The sequence below is a fragment of the Phyllobates terribilis genome, unplaced genomic scaffold (genome assembly GCF_046119375.1).
Source record: "Phyllobates terribilis strain yellow unplaced genomic scaffold, ASM4611937v1 Scaffold_27__1_contigs__length_16484149, whole genome shotgun sequence".
Lineage (NCBI taxonomy): Eukaryota > Metazoa > Chordata > Amphibia > Anura > Dendrobatidae > Phyllobates > Phyllobates terribilis.
The window spans coordinates 13,029,553-13,045,813 of NW_027362787.1; the positions used below are offsets into that span (position 1 = coordinate 13,029,553).

General features: G+C 45.2%; 5 non-coding genes and 3 pseudogenes across 5 annotated transcripts; all 8 read left to right on the plus strand.

Annotated features, from left to right (window-relative positions):
• Positions 1–1,653: 1,653 nt before the first annotated feature.
• LOC141177964 (U2 spliceosomal RNA) lies at positions 1,654–1,856 on the plus strand (annotated as a pseudogene).
• Positions 1,857–8,535: 6,679 nt separating this feature from the next.
• Positions 8,536–8,726, plus strand: LOC141177651 (U2 spliceosomal RNA). Its single transcript, XR_012254226.1, has one exon. It is a non-coding gene; the product is annotated as a U2 spliceosomal RNA (small nuclear RNA).
• A 1,115-nt stretch (positions 8,727–9,841) lies between these two features.
• LOC141177652 (U2 spliceosomal RNA) lies at positions 9,842–10,032 on the plus strand. Its single transcript, XR_012254227.1, has one exon. It is a non-coding gene; the product is annotated as a U2 spliceosomal RNA (small nuclear RNA).
• Positions 10,033–11,147: 1,115 nt separating this feature from the next.
• On the plus strand, positions 11,148–11,338 carry LOC141176886 (U2 spliceosomal RNA). Its single transcript, XR_012253532.1, has one exon. It is a non-coding gene; the product is annotated as a U2 spliceosomal RNA (small nuclear RNA).
• Positions 11,339–12,454: 1,116 nt separating this feature from the next.
• On the plus strand, positions 12,455–12,546 carry LOC141178159 (U2 spliceosomal RNA; annotated as a pseudogene).
• A 791-nt stretch (positions 12,547–13,337) lies between these two features.
• LOC141177784 (U2 spliceosomal RNA) lies at positions 13,338–13,520 on the plus strand. Its single transcript, XR_012254335.1, has one exon. It is a non-coding gene; the product is annotated as a U2 spliceosomal RNA (small nuclear RNA).
• Positions 13,521–14,635: 1,115 nt separating this feature from the next.
• Positions 14,636–14,751, plus strand: LOC141178078 (U2 spliceosomal RNA; annotated as a pseudogene).
• Positions 14,752–15,275: 524 nt separating this feature from the next.
• LOC141177657 (U2 spliceosomal RNA) lies at positions 15,276–15,458 on the plus strand. Its single transcript, XR_012254231.1, has one exon. It is a non-coding gene; the product is annotated as a U2 spliceosomal RNA (small nuclear RNA).
• The last annotated feature ends 803 nt before the right edge of the window (positions 15,459–16,261 follow it).

Consider the following 16,261-nt stretch of genomic DNA (forward strand, 5'->3'; position numbering starts at 1 on the left):
GTGCAGGTGAATGGTTTTTTATCTGAGTCTTTTGAAATATTGTCAGGGGTGAGGCAGGGATGCCCGCTTTCTCCAATCATGTTTATTTGTGTGATGGAGCCTCTTCTCCAGCTTATTAGAAGGGATACAGTTTTAAAGGGGTTTTTGATCCCTGGCTGTGATGGTAAGGCTATTAAAGTGATTGGTTATATGGATGATGTGTGTGTGTTGTGTGATTCTGAGAGTGATGTCGCAAGGGTTAAATGGTTAGTCCAATGTTTTTGTGTGGACTCTGCTTTCAAAATAAATTGGGAAAAAGTAAGGTTAAGGGATTTTTTAGTAGTAAAAAAGTGAGTGATGCAGATATGGAATGTGTGGAAGGGGGGATTAAAGTGTTGGGGGTGTGTCTGGATGAGAGTTTAAAAGGGGACAAGAGTTGGGAGGATCTGGGTGGTAAAATTGCAAGGAAATTGGAATTATGGCGTCTGCGTGATCTGTCCTTTACTGGGAAAATTTTAATCATTAAAAGTATCATTCTCCCTATGCTTATTTATGTAGCTTTGATTTTTCCCCCATCTGTTGGAGTTTTGAAGAAGATTAATAGATTACTTTTTGTGTTCCTTTGGGGCAGTAATATAGAGAAGGCCAAGAGGGAATTTCTTCATAGGTGTAAAAGGAATGGTGGCCTAGGATTCCCTAACATCGAGACTTTTATTGGTCTGAATTGTATTAGTTTTTTTGCAGGACTTTTATTAAAGCAATCCAAGGCTGCATGTATGTGTAGATACCTTGGAGGCTCCGTCTTCCATCAGTTAAAATGGATGAATTATGATAACTGTAAACCTACTGCTTATGTATGCCCTTATTGGTACCTACAATTGGAATGTTTTATCAAAAAATTTCATCTTGAGAAAGTTCAGATGGTGAGTTTTCTGAAGAATAAAAGCATGGTGAAAAGGATGTGTGCGGATAATAGGATGTGTGAAATTAATGGGTTAAGGTCAGCTGAAGCGGAGGATGTCTGGTGTAAGCTGGTCAAACATGATATGTCTAACAAACAGAAAGATTTAGTTTGGATGTCTTTGCATGGGATTTTACCTGTGAGGAGTGTACAAAAAAGGAAAGGGTTGGCGGTGTCTGAAAGGTGTCCGAGAGAGCGGTGTGGGTGTAATGAAGAGGTCCATCATGTTCTATGGTCATGTAGGTTTGCGAAGGATGTTTGGGCTAAATTGGGTGGGTTATGTATGGAATTGACTGGGGTGAAACGTTTGAATTTTGAAATTGTCATGTTTGGGTTATGCATGTTAAACCGTGAAAAGGATAGGATTTTGTGGCTGTTTTTGGCTTGTGTGAAGGAGGTTTTGTGGAATTGCCGGAACTTGTATGTGTTTAAAAATGAGCGTTTTGAGGTGGATGATTGTGTTAAAATGGTCCTTGAGAAGTTATATTTCTATTATAAATGTGATATGAAAGGTGGGATGGATGCAGAGGGAGTATGGAAATTCCGGAAATGGAAACATATAATTAGTCTGTAATTTTGTTTTTTTCTGATGTGTATATTGCATTTTTTCAATTTAACTGGATAATAAAAGAAACCATCATGATGAGTTTTAAACGATAAATGATTGTGGAATGGTTGTTTTTTTCAGATGAGGAGACGACCTTTTATTCTGCATTATTGTTTTAAACCTGAATGGTTTTGTAAAAAAAAAAAAAAAAAAAAATCTGTTCTTATCAGTTTAATATCTGATACGTCCGCTATCTGGGGACCATATATTAAATGGATTTTTAGAACAGGGAGATGGAAAAAGAGCTTGCTCTGTCCACTCCACGCATTGACCTGGTATTGCAGTATCTCCAGGACCGGTGCACCCCTTCTTTAATGCAGTTTCTAAAATCAGAAAGAATTGAATTCAATGTTTTTTGTTCATTTTGCTTGTTTGTCGGATTTTGGGATGGACTCTTTGGCTTTGCTTTTCTTCTCCTCATTGGATTTTTCATGTTCAAAGTTGCAGAAGCCAGATTACAAGCTCATTTTGGTTCAACTTCAGCAACTGTGCATTGCATTGCCATGTAATGTGATGCAATGCTATCTTTCTAGCTCTCCCTTTTTACTTCCTTTTGGATAAACAGACATATTAGGCAAGCATTTTGGAGCTTTCACCTAAATAACTACAGGTGGTGAGATAAGCTGCACAATATAATTGACCTTTCAGTATATTGTTGCACACACACCATCTATTTAGCAAATGCCCTTGTTATCAACAGCAGCCTTTTAAACTCACCTGAGCTAACAGGTATGTGCGCTGGTTACTCTGCTGCGCTTAAAATTTCTTTTTTGGTTTGCTACAATGCCTTTTCTGAAACGTTGTCTCCTTCTGCTGGAACACTGACTTCTTTCATTTAATGCCTGCAGACTATAAAAGAGAACCCAACCCAAAAAGTTTGGTTGATTAGTCTGTGGCATTCTGTTAAACTGTTGCTTATGGCGGTCTCTGTGAGCTTCTCAGCGACATTCAGCCAGCCAGGTATCCTGCCTGCAGTAGATGGAATGTGGCAATGGAACGCTGGCTGCGCGTGTCATAATTAGTGTTGAGCCACCCCCGTAGTGTTCGGGTTCGGTTCGGTTCGTCGAACACCGGGATGTTCGAGGAACTGTTCGTTGAACTGTTCGTCGAACACCTTAGAACACCGTCGAACACCGTTAAAACCAATGGCAGGCAAACAAAAACACATAGAAACACATAGAAAACACCTGCAAAGGTGTCCAAAAGCTGACAAACTGCTCAGAAGACACTCTGTTTAAAAAAGCCGGCCGGCAAATTCAGCAGCGGCATACACCGGTACCCGACAATTTAGACAAGAAGGAATAGAGCATCACACATAGATTAGATAGATAGAAACATGTCAGTCACACATATAAGAATCACAGTAACAGTGTTGGTTACTGTACTTGTCATTTAGTGTAAAGGATTTATTAAAAAAAATATTAGTGTTTTCATGCACCGTCTCTTTAAAAAAGCCGGCCGGCAATTCAGCAGCGGTACCCGACAATTTAGAACAGAAAGAATAGAGCTTCACACATAGATTAGATAGATAGAAACATGTCAGTCACATATATAATAAGTACAGTGATAGTGTTGCTTACTGTACTTGTCATTTAGTGTAAAGGATTTATTTAAAAAAATAATAGTGTTTTCATGCACTGTCTCTTTAAAAAAGCCGGCCGGCAATTCAGCAGCGGTACCCGACAATTTAGAACAGAAAGATAGAGCATCACACATAGATTAGATAGATAGAAACATGTCAGTCACATATATATGAAGTACAGTGATAGTGTTGGTTACTGTACTTGTCATTTAGTATTAAAATAAAGGATTTATTATTAAAAAAATTGGCGTGGGGTTCCCCTTAATTTTAGGCTCTAGCGGAGGTTAAGCAGACGGCTGGGGCAGATGTTTGAAGCCTGGGAAGGGGGTAATACCCACGGAGCTTCCCAGGCTACTAATATCAGCCCCCAGCTGAATACATAGCCTTTACTAGCTATTAAAATGGGGGACCCCCCCCAAAAAATGACGTGGGGTCCCCCCTAATTTAATAGCTAGCAAAGGCTAGGCAGACAGCTGGGGGCTGATATTAATAGCCCAGGAAGGGAGCCATGAATATTGGCCCCCTCCCAGGCTAGAAACACCAGCCGTCAGCCGCCCCAGAAATGGCGCATTCATAGGATGCGCCAATTCTGGCACTTAGCCTCGCTCTTCCACGCTGCCCTGGTGCGGTGGCAGGGGGTAATAGGGTTGGGGTTGATGTCAGCTTATAATGCCAGCTGACATCAAGCCCAGGTTAGTAATGGAGAGGCGTCTATAAGACACCCCCATTACTAACCCCATAGTCAAAGTTAAAAAAAACACAAACACCCAGAATAAAGTCCTTTAATTGAAATAAAGACACAATCCTTTATTGTTCTAAATTAAACCATACTTACCATCACGCCCATTCCAGCTGAAGCCAACGATCTCCTGCAATAAAAGAAAAATAATAAAGCAACCTCATCCTTACCTTTCCATGGTTCCCACGACAGCTTCAGCTCTGCTACATCGAGATGACAGGCTGGACCGCAGCAGAACGCCGCCATCCAGCCTGTCATCCCGCAGACACTGAGAAGCGCAGGCTTGCTTGCGCTGCTCAGCGTCTCTCTGTGACGACATCCAGATGAGCCGAGTTCATGTCCAATGAACTCGGCTCACCTCATGCACGTCACTGACAGCGTGGGAAAATTCTCACGCTGAAGCGGTGAGTGCAGGAGAATTTTCCCACGCTGTCAGTGACCTGCAGGAGGTGAGCTGAGTTCATTGGACATGAGCTCACCTCATGCACATCACTGACAGCGTGGGAGAATTCTCCTGCACTCAGCACTTCAGCGTGAGAATTTTCCCACGCTGTCAGTGACGTGCATGAGGTGAGCCGAGTTCATTGGACATGACCTCGGCTCATCTTTATGCCGTCACAGCGAGACAGTGAGGAGCGCAAGCATGCCTGCGCTTCTCAGTGTCTGCGGGATGACAGACTGGATGGCAGCGTTCTGCTGCGGTCCAGCCAGTCATCTCGATGTAGCAGAGCTGAAGCTGTCGTGGGAACCATGGAAAGGTAAGGATGAGGTTGGTTTATTATTTTTCTTTTATTGCAGGAGATCGTTGGCTTCAGCTGGAATGGGTGTGATGGTAAGTATGGTTTAATTTAGAACAATAAAGAATTGTGTCTTTATTTCAATTAAAGGACTTTATTCTGGGTGTTGTGTTTTTTTTAAATACTTTACTAGAAATTCATGGCGGTCATGTCTAATACTGGCGTGACCCCATGAATTTTGGGCTTGGGGCCAGCTGATAATACCAAGCTGGCCCTAACCCCTTTATTACCCAGTGAGCCACCGCACCAGGGCCCTGGATGAGTTGGGTACAGCGCCAGAAGATGGCGCTTCTATGAACGCGCCATTTTCCGGGGTGGCTGCGGACTGCAATTTGTAGCGGGGGGGGGCCCAGAAAGCTTGGGCCTCCCTGCGCTGCAGATTCCAGCCCCCAGCTGCCTAGTTGTACCTGGCTGGACACAAAAATAGGGCGAAGCCCCACGTACTTTTTTTTTAATTATTTCATGAAATTCATGAAATAATTAAGAAAAAAAGGGCTTCCCTATATTGTTGTGTCCGGCCAGGTACAAATAGGCAGCTGGTGGATGGGGGCAGCCCGTTCCTGCCTGCTGTACCTGGCTGGACACAAATATAGTGCGAAGCCCCACTTCAATTTTTTTAAATTATTTCAGGAAATTCATGAAATAATTTAAAAAAAATTGACGTGGGGCTTCGCACTATATTTGTGTCCAGCCAGGTACAGCAGGCAGGAACGGGCTGCCCCCAACCACCAGCTGCCTATTTGTACCTGGCCGGACACAACAATATAGGGAAGCCCTTTTTTTCTTAATTATTTCATGAAATAATTTAAAGAAAATTGACGTGGGGCTTCGCCCTGTTTTTGTGTCCAGCCAGGTACAACTAGGCAGCTGGGGGCTGGAATCCGCAGCGCAGGGAGACCCAAGCTTTCTGGGCCACCCCCGCTGCAAATTGCAGTCCGCAGCCACCCCGGAAAATGGCGCGTTCATAGAAGCGCCATCTTCTGGCGCTGTACCCAACTCATCCAGGGCCCTGATGCGGTGGCTCACTGGGTAATAAAGGGGTTAGGGCCAGCTTGGCATTATCAGCTGGCCCTAAGCCTGAAATTCATGGGGTCACGCCAATATTAGACATGAACACCATGAATTTCTAGTAAAGTATTTAAAAAAAACACAACACCCAGAAAAAAGTCCTTTAATTGAAATAAACACACAATTCTTTATTGTTCTAAATTAAACCATACTTACCATCACGCCCATTCCAGCTGAAGCCAACGATCTCCTGAAATAAAAGAAAAATAATAAAGCAACATCATCCTTACCTTTCCATGGTTCCCATGACAGCTTCAGCTCTGCTACATCGAGATGACAGGCTGGACCGCAGCAGAACGCTGCCATCCAGCCTGTCATCCCGCAGACACTGAGAAGCGCAGGCTTGCTTGCGCTCCACAGTGTCTCTCTGTGAGGGCATCCAGATGAGCCGAGTTAATGTCCAATGAACTCGGCTCACCTCATGCACGTCACTGACAGCGTGGGAAAATTCTCCTGCACTCAGCGCTTCAGCGTGGGAGAATTCTCACACTGAAGCGCTGAGTGCAGGAGAATTCTCCCACGCTGTCAGTGACGAGCAGGAGGTGAGCTGAGTTCATTGGACATGAGCTCACCTTATGCACGTCACTGACAGCGTGGGAGAATTCTCCTGCACTCACCGCTTCAGCGTGAGAATTTTCCCACGCTGTCAGTGACGTGCATGAGGTGAGCCGAGTTCATTGGACATGAACTCGGCTCATCTGGATGTCGTCACAGAGAGACGCTGAGCAGCGCAAGCAAGCCTGCGCTTCTCAGTGTCTGCGGGATGAGAGGCTGGATGGCAGCGTTCTGCTGCGGTCCAGCCTGTCATCTCGATGTAGCAGAGCTGAAGCTGTCGTGGGAACCATGGAAAGGTAAGGATGAGGTTGCTTTATTATTTTTCTTTTATTGCAGGAGATCGTTGGCTTCAGCTGGAATGGGCGTGACGGTAAGTATGGTTTAATTTAGAACAATAAAGGATTGTGTCTTTATTTCAATTAAAGGACTTTATTCTGGGTGTTTGTGTTTTTTTTAACTTTGACTATGGGGTTAGTAATGGGGGTGTCTTATAGACGCCTCTCCATTACTAACCTGGGCTTGATGTCAGCTGGCATTATAAGCTGACATCAACCCCAACCCTATTACCCCCTGCCACCGCACCAGGGCAGCGTGGAAGAGCGAGGCTAAGTGCCAGAATTGGCGCATCCTATGAATGCGCCATTTCTGGGGCGGCTGACGGCTGGTGTTTCTAGCCTGGGAGGGGGCCAATATTCATGGCTCCCTTCCTGGGCTATTAATATCAGCCCCCAGCTGTCTGCCTAGCCTTTGCTAGCTATTAAATTAGGGGGGACCCCACGTCATTTTTTTCGGGGGGTCCCCCATTTTAATAGCTAGTAAAGGCTATGTATTCAGCTGGGGGCTGATATTAGTAGCCTGGGAAGCTCCGTGGGTATTACCCCCTTCCCAGGCTTCAAACATCTGCCCCAGCCGTCTGCTTAACCTCCGCTAGAGCCTAAAATTAAGGGGAACCCCACGCCAATTTTTTTAATAATAAATCCTTTGTTTTAATACTAAATGACAAGTACAGTAACCAACACTATCACTGTACTTCATATATATGTGACTGACTTGTTTCTATCTATCTAATCTATGTGTGATGCTCTATCTTTCTGTTCTAAATTGTCGGGTACAGCTGCTGAATTGCCGGCCGGCTTTTTTAAAGAGACAGTGCATGAAAACACTATTATTTTTTTTGATAAATCCTTTACGCTAAATGACAAGTACAGTAAGCAGCACTGTCACTGTACTTCATATATATGTGACTGACATGTTTCTATCTATCTAATCTATGTGTGATTCTCTATTCTTTCTATTCTAAATTGTCGGGTACCGCTGCTGAATTGCCGGCCGGCTTTTTTAAAGAGACGGTGCATGAAAACACTATTATTTTTTTTGATAAATCCTTTACGCTAAATGACAAGTACAGTAAGCAGCACTTTCACTGTACTTCTTATATATGTGGCTGACATGTTTATATCTATCTAATCTATGTGTGAAGCTCTATTCTTTCGGTTCTAAATTGTCGGGTACAGGTGTATGCCGCTGCTGAATTGCCGGCTTTTCATGTTTCACTGTTGGCACTGTTCCCATCGATTTGGGCAATCACTGTAATGCCACAACCACCATGGCTGTGGCATTACAGTGAGTGGCAGACAATCCCTGCATGATTGGTGCTCTAAATAGCGCCAGACATGCAGGACACGCTTTTGGTGCACGAACAGTTATCGAACATAACCTCGAACAGCCGAATTTTTTGCAAATCGTTCGGGTTCGTCGAACAACTCGAACACCGCCCAAAACAGCTCGAATTTGAGATTGGCGAACAGTTCTAGTCGAACACCGCTCATCTCTAGTCATAATAGGCTCTGAGCCTTTATATACCTGTGCACAGCAGCAGCCACCTTCAGTCTGCTGCTGGACAGCCAGCAGCAGCAGCAGCAGGAGAGGTATGTAATCAGGAGCCCTCCTGCTAAGGGTAGACAGCTGCTCGTTCCACCCCACCCCCCGCCTTAATTGGTTCTCCTCCCTTCCAACGGTGTTGAGGCGGGTTGGAACAGCAGGGGGTGAAGGTGCTGTGTTTAAAGAGGTGGAGTTATGCAGATCTAAAACGCGTGGATTGCAGCAGCAGCAAGCCGAAAAGTGCAGGCATGTAAGGGATCTAGAGGTTGACAACATGTCTTCTTAACGGGAGTCCAGGAGCTCATCTCCACAAATGGACTTTTCAGGATCCTTGGGTGGCTCCGTAGTTTGAAACCAATTCTGGTTATCGCTTCTCGGCCTTTTGGCTAAGATCAAGTGTAATATCTGTTCTTATCAGTTTAATATCTGATACGTCCCCTATCTGGGGACCATATATTAAATGGATTTTTAGAACAGGCAGATGGAAAAAGAGCTTGCTCTGTCCACTCCACGCATTGACCTGGTATTGCAGTATCTCCAGGACCGTTGCACCCCTTCTTTAATGCAGTTTCTAAAATCAGAAAGAATTGAATTCAATGTTTTTTGTTCATTTTGCTTGTTTGTCGGATTTTGGGATGGACTCTTTGGCTTTGCTTTTCTTCTCCTCATTGGATTTTTCATGTTCAAAGTTGCAGAAGCCAGATTACAAGCTCATTTTGGTTCAACTTCAGCAACTGTGCATTGCATTGCCATGTAATGTGATGCAATGCTATCTTTCTAGCTCTCCCTTTTTACTTCCTTTTGGATAAACAGACATATTAGGCAAGCATTTTGGAGCTTTCACCTAAATAACTACAGGTGGTGAGATAAGCTGCACAATATAATTGACCTTTCAGTATATTGTTGCACACACACCATCTATTTAGCAAATGCCCTTGTTATCAACAGCAGCCTTTTAAACTCACCTGAGCTAACAGGTATGTGCGCTGGTTACTCTGCTGCGCTTAAAATTTCTTTTTTGGTTTGCTACAATGCCTTTTCTGAAACGTTGTCTCCTTCTGCTGGAACACTGACTTCTTTCATTTAATGCCTGCAGACTATAAAAGAGAACCCAACCCAAAAAGTTTGGTTGATTAGTCTGTGGCATTCTGTTAAACTGTTGCTTATGGCGGTCTCTGTGAGCTTCTCAGCGACATTCAGCCAGCCAGGTATCCTGCCTGCAGTAGATGGAATGTGGCAATGGAACGCTGGCTGCGCGTGTCATAATAGGCTCTGAGCCTTTATATACCTGTGCACAGCAGCAGCCACCTTCAGTCTGCTGCTGGACAGCCAGCAGCAGCAGCAGCAGGAGAGGTATGTAATCAGGAGCCCTCCTGCTAAGGGTAGACAGCTGCTCGTTCCACCCCACCCCCCGCCTTAATTGGTTCTCCTCCCTTCCAACGGTGTTGAGGCGGGTTGGAACAGCAGGGGGTGAAGGTGCTGTGTTTAAAGAGGTGGAGTTATGCAGATCTAAAACGCGTGGATTGCAGCAGCAGCAAGCCGAAAAGTGCAGGCATGTAAGGGATCTAGAGGTTGACAACATGTCTTCTTAACGGGAGTCCAGGAGCTCATCTCCACAAATGGACTTTTCAGGATCCTTGGGTGGCTCCGTAGTTTGAAACCAATTCTGGTTATCGCTTCTCGGCCTTTTGGCTAAGATCAAGTGTAATATCTGTTCTTATCAGTTTAATATCTGATACGTCCCCTATCTGGGGACCATATATTAAATGGATTTTTAGAACAGGCAGATGGAAAAAGAGCTTGCTCTGTCCACTCCACGCATTGACCTGGTATTGCAGTATCTCCAGGACCGTTGCACCCCTTCTTTAATGCAGTTTCTAAAATCAGAAAGAATTGAATTCAATGTTTTTTGTTCATTTTGCTTGTTTGTCGGATTTTGGGATGGACTCTTTGGCTTTGCTTTTCTTCTCCTCATTGGATTTTTCATGTTCAAAGTTGCAGAAGCCAGATTACAAGCTCATTTTGGTTCAACTTCAGCAACTGTGCATTGCATTGCCATGTAATGTGATGCAATGCTATCTTTCTAGCTCTCCCTTTTTACTTCCTTTTGGATAAACAGACATATTAGGCAAGCATTTTGGAGCTTTCACCTAAATAACTACAGGTGGTGAGATAAGCTGCACAATATAATTGACCTTTCAGTATATTGTTGCACACACACCATCTATTTAGCAAATGCCCTTGTTATCAACAGCAGCCTTTTAAACTCACCTGAGCTAACAGGTATGTGCGCTGGTTACTCTGCTGCGCTTAAAATTTCTTTTTTGGTTTGCTACAATGCCTTTTCTGAAACGTTGTCTCCTTCTGCTGGAACACTGACTTCTTTCATTTAATGCCTGCAGACTATAAAAGAGAACCCAACCCAAAAAGTTTGGTTGATTAGTCTGTGGCATTCTGTTAAACTGTTGCTTATGGCGGTCTCTGTGAGCTTCTCAGCGACATTCAGCCAGCCAGGTATCCTGCCTGCAGTAGATGGAATGTGGCAATGGAACGCTGGCTGCGCGTGTCATAATAGGCTCTGAGCCTTTATATACCTGTGCACAGCAGCAGCCACCTTCAGTCTGCTGCTGGACAGCCAGCAGCAGCAGCAGCAGGAGAGGTATGTAATTAGGAGCCCTCCTGCTAAGGGTAGACAGCTGCTCGTTCCACCCCACCCCCCGCCTTAATTGGTTCTCCTCCCTTCCAACGGTGTTGAGGCGGGTGGGAACAGCAGGGGGTGAAGGTGCTGTGTTTAAAGAGGTGGAGTTATGCAGATCTAAAACGCGTGGATTGCAGCAGCAGCAAGCCGAAAAGTGCAGGCATGTAAGGGATCTAGAGGTTGACAACATGTCTTCTTAACGGGAGTCCAGGAGCTCATCTCCACAAATGGACTTTTCAGGATCCTTGGGTGGCTCCGTAGTTTGAAACCAATTCTGGTTATCGCTTCTCGGCCTTTTGGCTAAGATCAAGTGTAGTATCTGTTCTTATCAGTTTAATATCTGATACGTCCCCTATCTGGGGACCATATATTAAATGGATTTTTAGAACAGGGAGATGGAAAAAGAGCTTGCTCTGTCCACTCCACGCATTGACCTGGTATTGCAGTATCTCCAGGACCGGTGCACCCCTTCTTTAATGCAGTTTCTAAAATCAGAAAGAATTGAATTCAATGTTTTTTGTTCATTTTGCTTGTTTGTCGGATTTTGGGATGGACTCTTTGGCTTTGCTTTTCTTCTCCTCATTGGATTTTTCATGTTCAAAGTTGCAGAAGCCAGATTACAAGCTCATTTTGGTTCAACTTCAGCAACTGTGCATTGCATTGCCATGTAATGTGATGCAATGCTATCTTTCTAGCTCTCCCTTTTTACTTCCTTTTGGATAAACAGACATATTAGGCAAGCATTTTGGAGCTTTCACCTAAATAACTACAGGTGGTGAGATAAGCTGCACAATATAATTGACCTTTCAGTATATTGTTGCACACACACCATCTATTTAGCAAATGCCCTTGTTATCAACAGCAGCCTTTTAAACTCACCTGAGCTAACAGGTATGTGCGCTGGTTACTCTGCTGCGCTTAAAATTTCTTTTTTTGGTTTGCTACAATGCCTTTTCTGAAACGTTGTCTCCTTCTGCTGGAACACTGACTTCTTTCATTTAATGCCTGCAGACTATAAAAGAGAACCCAACCCAAAAAGTTTGGTTGATTAGTCTGTGGCATTCTGTTAAACTGTTGCTTATGGCGGTCTCTGTGAGCTTCTCAGCGACATTCAGCCAGCCAGGTATCCTGCCTGCAGTAGATGGAATGTGGCAATGGAACGCTGGCTGCGCGTGTCATAATAGGCTCTGAGCCTTTATATACCTGTGCACAGCAGCAGCCACCTTCAGTCTGCTGCTGGACAGCCAGCAGCAGCAGCAGCAGGAGAAGTATGTAATCAGGAGCCCTCCTGCTAAGGGTAGACAGCTGCTCGTTCCACCCCACCCCCCGCCTTAATTGGTTCTCCTCCCTTCCAACGGTGTTGAGGCGGGTGGGAACAGCAGGGGGTGAAGGTGCTGTGTTTAAAGAGGTGGAGTTATGCAGATCTAAAACGCGTGGATTGCAGCAGCAGCAAGCCGAAAAGTGCAGGCATGTAAGGGATCTACAGGTTGACAACATGTCTTCTTAACGGGAGTCCAGGAGCTCATCTCCACAAATGGACTTTTCAGGATCCTTGGGTGGCTCCGTAGTTTGAAACCAATTCTGGTTATCGCTTCTCGGCCTTTTGGCTAAGATCAAGTGTAGTATCTTTCGAAAAGGCGGTTTTGGATGTTGGCCGCCCTAGTAGATTGATACATTATGCACACTGGGGTTTAGGCGCTTGTTAGTACGCCAGGTGGCTAATATAGTCATCTGGTGGAAAGCATGGCCCCCCAGGATCGACGCCATTGGGCCGGGGAAGATCGAAAGCCTGAAGTGTGAAGTGCCCCAGGAGTGGTGACCCTGGGGTGCCTTAACTCACTGGGATTGGGAACCCCACTTGAGTTTATGGCACATTTGCACTAGCACTTCAATATTTCTTTCTTCACACACACCCTTATTCCGGGCCTTCTGGCCTTAGGATGGGGAATTTTTCAATTCCCGGTCGAAGGTCCGGGCAGTATTATACTGTGAAACCTTCACTATTTATTTAATTTTTTTGTCACTGTGTGTCCACTTTTTCACGTGTGTCCACGTCCTTACTAGGATTTTGTCGGGATGCGGTTCCCTTACGGGTTCCTCTCTTGGCAGGTCTAGGGGGGGAGTGTGTGGCCATCAGGTTCCGCTCCCCCCTGAACCCCCCTGGCTCTCCTTTTTCGGGAGGAGAGCGTTGTTGGCTCCCCTCTTCCGGGAGGGGAGCACAGTCTTTGGCTCCCAGTGCCTTGCTCGGGTGAGAACTCGGGCAGGTGCTGGGGGTAAGATTGGGTCGCCTCTGGCTCCGGCTGGAGGTGGCTATTTGTCCCTGTTCCTCGCTGTGGCCTTCTGGCTCGGAGGGACGGGGAATGGTTTGGGGGACCCTTCTCCTTTTGGAGAGGGTTTCAAGAAGACCAGCATCCTAGTGCACTTTTTTTGTGGCACTTGTCACTTTTTTAAGCGCACTCGGGTTTTGTACACGAATTCGGGCTTTCGAAAAAAAAAAAAATCTGTTCTTATCAGTTTAATATCTGATACGTCCCCTATCTGGGGACCATATATTAAATGGATTTTTAGAACAGGGAGATGGAAAAAGAGCTTGCTCTGTCCACTCCACGCATTGACCTGGTATTGCAGTATCTCCAGGACCGGTGCACCCCTTCTTTAATGCAGTTTCTAAAATCAGAAAGAATTGAATTCAATGTTTTTTGTTCATTTTGCTTGTTTGTCGGATTTTGGGATGGACTCTTTGGCTTTGCTTTTCTTCTCCTCATTGGATTTTTCATGTTCAAAGTTGCAGAAGCCAGATTACAAGCTCATTTTGGTTCAACTTCAGCAACTGTGCATTGCATTGCCATGTAATGTGATGCAATGCTATCTTTCTAGCTCTCCCTTTTTACTTCCTTTTGGATAAACAGACATATTAGGCAAGCATTTTGGAGCTTTCACCTAAATAACTACAGGTGGTGAGATAAGCTGCACAATATAATTGACCTTTCAGTATATTGTTGCACACACACCATCTATTTAGCAAATGCCCTTGTTATCAACAGCAGCCTTTTAAACTCACCTGAGCTAACAGGTATGTGCGCTGGTTACTCTGCTGCGCTTAAAATTTCTTTTTTGGTTTGCTACAATGCCTTTTCTGAAACGTTGTCTCCTTCTGCTGGAACACTGACTTCTTTCATTTAATGCCTGCAGACTATAAAAGAGAACCCAACCCAAAAAGTTTGGTTGATTAGTCTGTGGCATTCTGTTAAACTGTTGCTTATGGCGGTCTCTGTGAGCTTCTCAGCGACATTCAGCCAGCCAGGTATCCTGCCTGCAGTAGATGGAATGTGGCAATGGAACGCTGGCTGCGCGTGTCATAATAGGCTCTGAGCCTTTATATACCTGTGCACAGCAGCAGCCACCTTCAGTCTGCTGCTGGACAGCCAGCAGCAGCAGCAGCAGGAGAGGTATGTAATCAGGAGCCCTCCTGCTAAGGGTAGACAGCTGCTCGTTCCACCCCACCCCCCGCCTTAATTGGTTCTCCTCCCTTCCAACGGTGTTGAGGCGGGTGGGAACAGCAGGGGGTGAAGGTGCTGTGTTTAAAGAGGTGGAGTTATGCAGATCTAAAACGCGTGGATTGCAGCAGCAGCAAGCCGAAAAGTGCAGGCATGTAAGGGATCTAGAGGTTGACAACATGTCTTCTTAACGGGAGTCCAGGAGCTCATCTCCACAAATGGACTTTTCAGGATCCTTGGGTGGCTCCGTAGTTTGAAACCAATTCTGGTTATCGCTTCTCGGCCTTTTGGCTAAGATCAAGTGTAGTATCTTTTGAAAAGGCAGTTTTGTCCTTGGGCTGCCCTAGTAAATTGATGCATATTACACACTGGTTTGGTGCACTTGTTAGTACGCCAGGTGGCTCATAGAGTTATCTGATGGAAAACATGGCCCTCCAGGATCGAAGTCACTAGGCTGGGTAAGTGTGAGGGCTTTGGAGCAATGTGCCCCAGGAGTAGGCGCCCTGGTGGGAGTCCAAGCTTACTGGGACTGGGAACCCCAGAAAGACTTGGCTTCGTAGCACGCCGCACCTTTGCCAATCATACTTTCTGAGCAACCCCCCCTATTCCTGGCCTCCGGGCTAGGAAGGGGAATTTTTATAAACCCGGTCGGAGGTCCGGTCAGCTTTGGGCTGAGAAACCAACACAGGCTCCAGCTCCACTAGGGTGGCAGCCTAGATGGAAGCTGGGAGCACGAAAACGGCTCTTCTCCGGCTTCGGCTAGGGAGAGCATCGGAGATCCCTGACCCTCGCTGTGGCCTTCTGGCTCGGAGGGATGGGGATGGTTTATTGGGGACCCTCTCCTCCGGGAAGGGTCCACATGAATCCTCGCCTCGTGCGCTGTTTTGGTGTGACTTCGGTCACATTTTTCAGTGCCTTGGATGCAGCTTCAATCAAAAAAATCTGTTCTTATCAGTTTAATATCTGATACGTCCCCTATCTGGGGACCATATATTAAATGGATTTTTAGAACAGGGAGATGGAAAAAGAGCTTGCTCTGTCCACTCCACGCATTGACCTGGTATTGCAGTATCTCCAGGAACGGTGCACCCCTTCTTTAATGCAGTTTCTAAAATCAGAAAGAATTGAATTCAATGTTTTTTGTTCATTTTGCTTGTTTGTCGGATTTTGGGATGGACTCTTTGGCTTTGCTTTTCTTCTCCTCATTGGATTTTTCATGTTCAAAGTTGCAGAAGCCAGATTACAAGCTCATTTTGGTTCAACTTCAGCAACTGTGCATTGCATTGCCATGTAATGTGATGCAATGCTATCTTTCTAGCTCTCCTTTTTACTTCCTTTTGGATAAACAGACATATTAGGCAAGCATTTTGGAGCTTTCACCTAAATAACTACAGGTGGTGAGATAAGCTGCACAATATAATTGACCTTTCAGTATATTGTTGCACACACACCATCTATTTAGCAAATGCCCTTGTTATCAACAGCAGCCTTTTAAACTCACCTGAGCTAACAGGTATGTGCGCTGGTTACTCTGCTGCGCTTAAAATTTCTTTTTTGGTTTGCTACAATGCCTTTTCTGAAACGTTGTCTCCTTCTGCTGGAACACTGACTTCTTTCATTTAATGCCTGCAGACTATAAAAGAGAACCCAACCCAAAAAGTTTGGTTGATTAGTCTGTGGCATTCTGTTAAACTGTTGCTTATGGCGGTCTCTGTGAGCTTCTCAGCGACATTCAGCCAGCCAGGTATCCTGCCTGCAGTAGATGGAATGTGGCAATGGAACGCTGGCTGCGCGTGTCATAATAGGCTCTGAGCCTTTATATACCTGTGCACAGCAGCAGCCACCTTCAGTCTGCTGCTGGACAGCCAGCAGCAGCAGCAGCAGGAGAGGTATGTAA